Source organism: Euphorbia lathyris, chromosome 3 (genome assembly GCF_963576675.1).
Source record: "Euphorbia lathyris chromosome 3, ddEupLath1.1, whole genome shotgun sequence".
Classification (NCBI taxonomy): domain Eukaryota; kingdom Viridiplantae; phylum Streptophyta; class Magnoliopsida; order Malpighiales; family Euphorbiaceae; genus Euphorbia; species Euphorbia lathyris.
The window spans coordinates 2,554,214-2,559,243 of NC_088912.1; the positions used below are offsets into that span (position 1 = coordinate 2,554,214).

Here is a 5,030-nt window from a genome sequence, read left to right on the forward strand (position 1 = left end):
GTTTGAGCCTATGCAGGGATTTCTGAAGCAGACAGACATGATCTGGATTCTCTGGATCATGGAAACCCAATGGTTGGTGCATATATATTGTTTCGTGAAGATCTCCATGTAAAAAGGCATTTTTGACATCCAACTAACGAAGATTCCAATTTTTAGATAATGCAATACTAAGAACAGCTCGAATGGTTGCCGGTTTAACTACAGGGCTGAATGTTTCACCACAATCAACACCGGCTAATTGTCATGATCCATTACCAACCAATCGTGCTTTGTATCTCTCAAATGATCCATCTGACTTGGTTTGTGCCTCAAAATCCTCCAACTAGGGATAATATTAGCATTTTTTTGACGGGGTACAAAGGACCCACGTCTTATTTTGAATAAGAGCCTCAAATTCGTCAGTCATGGCTTGTGTCCAATTTGGATCACGTAATGCAAGAGTTGGTGTTTTAGGGATAGGAGAGAGGACGTGGTGTGGAAGTGGATAGATTTAATATACGATGAGGTTTGTATATCTCGTGTTGTGAACGAGTGACCATGGGATGAGCGTTGGGAGTGGATATTGGATTTTTCGTGGCTGTTAGGGACGCGACAGAGGAAGAATTGAGGACAATAGAGAATGGAGAGGCGAAGGGGACGAGCGAGTGGGAGAGACGTGGGGAGCAGTAGTGGTCGGTGTTGGAGGAACGACCGTAGTAGTGAAAGGTGTAGGCAGAAGCCCGTCTGCAGGATTAGAAATCGTTGGGACGGGAGTGCGATTCGATGGTGTCAGGGTGAAGGGAAAAATAGATTCGTCGAAGACGATATGACGGCAGATGATTGGTTTGTTTCTAGAAAGATCATAGCACTTATATCCTCTATTATTGGACGGATAAGCCAAGAATACGTATGGATATGAACGAGCCTCTAGCTTATGATGAGACGGAAATGGGACTAGTGGAAAACACAGACAGCCGAAGACACGTAAATGAGAATAGGTGGGATCACGTATATGCATCAATGAGTTACTAATGCTTAAAGGTAGTAGCTCTGGGCTGTTGTCTATGACAACAACATGGCTGCCTACATAATTTGGGACGTGTTTGAGTAGTTTTATTTTTCCTGATTTTATTTGTGTACAAAATATCAGTTTTCCAAGTTAGCCACTAGGCTCCTACATAGAATATGACTCAGTTATTCCAATAAAAAATGATGCATTCTAGAAATGTGTCTTGGACATCGAGTCACTCTCTTATATAGGATCGGACCAAGTGTACCCAAATCTAATTCAAAATATATATTGAGTTGTTATCAGTCACTACAAGAAAAACACAGATCTGCTACGGAAATCTGCTACGAAATGTATATTTATAGGAAATATAAGAAATAGCTACGCTTTCTCCTACAAACGCGGTCTGTAGGAGATCTCCTATGACGTCTCCTACAGAACGTAAAATGTTGTAGGAGATTTTTGGAGGGAAAGTTCCCTCCATAACTCACCTACAATCTCCTACAAATTAGTTGTTTCTCCTACGTATTTATTTGTAGAAGTTAAATAATAATAATAATATACTTTAACTTTTTCTCATTTTTTAGAAAAAAAATTCTCCCTCAATTTGAAATAAAAATTACTGCTAATAAAATTATACACAGCTCGATAAGGTAATATAAAATCGGCACAATTTAAAAAAAATTTAAAAAAATTATTCTCATTAAATAAATTTGTCTATCTAATTTCATTTATCTATTATGAATTAAGAATATACCTTTTTATAATAAAATCTATTTTTAGAAAAAAAAAATTAAATATTTACTTTTTACGGGGTGTTTGTTAGAAGGGATATAGGAGGTGAGATAGGGATAAAAAATACGAGATACGTTATCCCGTGTTTGTTTGGGAGATAAAAGAGTGAGGCGGATGAGGGATAGCTTCTTATCCCTCAAATCCTATACCCAGGAGGGGGTGGTATAAAGAGGTGGGATAAGCTCCTGCGATTTTAATAGGATGGAAAAGTCCATCTTATCCCTCAAATTAATATTATGTAGTTTAAATAAGGTTAAAATAGTAAAATGTATTATTTTATCCTTATCCATATCCCACGTACCAAACATTGAATAATAATTATCGACTATCATATTTTTATCCTTATCCCAACCATTTATCCTTATCCATATCCCAACGTTTATCCTTATCCTTATCCCAATAGAATACCAAACGCTCCGTTAAAGTTATGAATTATTTTTTATGTATAACTTATAATTACATGTGATTGACGCTCTCTTTTTACATTAATTTTATACCTTTTATTCCAACAATTCATAAAAAGCCCTTTGCCAGCTGTGAATAAAACGGTATCGTATGTAGAAAGTTTCTAGGGCTTTCTTTTCCTTTCATTAGGTTTGCATCCTTTTGCCTCTTGCTATTCTCAAAGTCTCAATGTCAAGCTTCTACGCCTTCCTCTCACATGTCCTTATCCTCCCTCTCACCTATCCTTGTTCTGCCCACTTTTCCGTCCAGTCACCTTTTGGACTCTCATCGGCGTCGACATGCTTGAGTCTCGGTCCTTATTCTGCGCAATTTTTCGTCCAGTCACCGACTCTCATCGGTGCCGTATTGCTTGAGTCTCGGTTTTCTGCGGAAGAGTTTCTTAGGTAATTTTTTGTTGTGAATTTTGTTAAAGCGTTACCATTCTTATAGAAGATTTGTGCTTTTCTTGGGATGGTTTTCTCTCACTGTGAGTGCCAGGCTAATGCAGGTTTCTTTTCGTTCCAGGAACCCTAACATAGCTTGAGTTGTTGATATGTTTATTCACTATAATGTTGTACGCTCACCAGCCTGACAGGCTTAAGTGGTTGTGGTAAGGGTGGAATCTTAGGGGATGATACGCATCTTGGGAAGACAATGCAGGTAAAATTCAATCTCACTTCATGTATACACTCTTCTAGTTATACATTCTATTAGGTCCACAATGTTGAGGCCCTTGGATAGTTATAAGTCTGGTTCTTTTTCCCTCTGCTTATTCCCCTTCATTTTTATTGTTTTTGGGTTTTGCTTTAATCGTTTTTGTTTAGTGTACAATTTTCCTATTAGGTCGGCAATGTCGAGTCCCTATGGATAGCTATAGGTCACTTCTTAGTGATTCACTCTGCTTATTCCTCTTCGTCTTTATTGTTTTTGGGCTTGTTTTAATTGATTTTTATTTTATTTGATTGTCTGTCCTTTTTGTAGCATGCTAAAATCCATAGCATATTTTATCTACCTAATGTGCTTATCCATTTCTAAGAACAGTGAATTATTCTCTGTTTAGGTTAAATCTGGATGTATTCTAGATGTATTGAATTAAACTGGCAGGTTAAATTTGTTAAATTTAAAGCCGTTGATTGATAGATACCTATTTACTTTAATTGAGATGGTGAGTGATTGTCGGTATTGAGTTTGCTTTGATTTGATGGAGAAATAGATGTCTTACTTTGGTGTAATTTATGCAAAAATAATGGTTTGCTATGGGGATCCTCTGTTCTAATATAAATATAGATTCTTTAGTTCTACCAAATGAAAGAGGAGAAACTTGGAGACTAAGGATGAATATTGAGGGATAACTATCAACATCTCATTAAAAATTCTCTACCCATGATGCCTTGGATTTAATTTGTTTTTAATTTGTTTTTCCTATTGCAGGTTATACACAGGTTTCCCAACTTCTCTTATAGAGTGCTAATAATGCAGAGTGTGTAAAAAGGATGCTAGAAAGAGTTGATGTTGAGGGTGGTATAGTAAGTAAAAAAAACTAAATCTTCATAGAGTTTGGTAGGCTTTGACATTTAGTTTAATTAAAATATTATATGGAACATTAAGAGAATGGTGTGTGTTCTCTTTTTTTTATAATCTTATTACTGCCATATTCGTGCTGTTTCAAATTAAGTTAGTGTTGAAGAGAATACAACTTTACAAATATGACTTGCTCAAGTTCCGAATATCTTTTTTTTATTGAATTCAGGGTTTCGTGCCTTCATTGTTACTGCTAGAAGGGGTCCAAGTGGTTTAACTTGCTTATATTCCATGTTGAGATGTTGAGAAATGATGGTTGAAATCTACACTTTTTGAACATAGGACATTGTGAGAGCTCCATTGTTGCACCAAGACACAGGAGGATCTATTACACATGCTGCGACTCAACGACGATTGGGGTATTACCTACTCAGACATATACATATTATGGAGCACAATCGTCTACTTCAGGCACACCAGGGGCATCCTCATCGACCGCTACCTCTGATCATCATGATCGTCATTCTCAAATGCAAGCACATCTTAATCGGTTACAGTCCATGGTTGATGTTCTTCGAGCTGATCAGCAGAGAGAGATGGAGCGACGTGAGCAGCAGAATGAGCACCATACAGATGATCACTTACGCCTCCATATGGATCCACAGACGATTGCACGGATTAAGCACGGATTAAACAACGATATGAGGATCTCAAGTGTATGAGGGATCAACTAGGAGCTATTCAGGATATCATAATTAGTGTGCAGCAACAACTTGAATTCATTGGTGTGGTGTATGAGAGACCAACTATCTAGGAGCTATTTTGAAGCTTACTAACTCTAATAGTTAGTATAACTTGTCTTCTTTTGAAAACAACTATAAGATTAGTTAACTAGTCCTTTACATTTTGTGCAAAACTTGCAAAATTTCCATGTGTTAACAGGTAATAGTTGTATGATTATTCACATCCGAACTTGTGAAAATGTGAATGTTATTGTTATTAGTCTTATTTTGCAAGTCAACTTCAATTCTGTAATTGTTAGTTATTAGACCTATGATTTAGGTGCTTACTATTAAATAATTGGATATAAAAATTTAATTATATAACAAATATAAATTCTGATAGATATTTAATCGCTTACAGAATATTAGTAGGTAATCATGTATAGGGGTCACCTACCCGTTTATAGTGATTCTATAGGGAACTCGCATATGGAGAGTTTGTAGGAGAGTTGCCTACGACAATATTGTAGGTGATTCAGTAGGTATATCTCCTACCGAAT

General features: G+C 36.5%; 1 long non-coding RNA gene across 2 annotated transcripts; it reads left to right on the forward strand.

The window, feature by feature from the left end:
* The first annotated feature begins 2,423 nt into the window (after positions 1-2,423).
* Positions 2,424-4,747, forward strand: LOC136223848 (uncharacterized). Of its 2 annotated transcripts, none has more exons than XR_010686161.1 (4): positions 2,424-2,631; positions 2,753-2,887; positions 3,659-3,753; positions 3,978-4,747. It is a non-coding gene; the product is annotated as an uncharacterized lncRNA (long non-coding RNA). The 2 variants fall into 2 exon arrangements; XR_010686162.1 differs by having other exon boundaries at positions 4,091-4,747.
* The last annotated feature ends 283 nt before the right edge of the window (positions 4,748-5,030 follow it).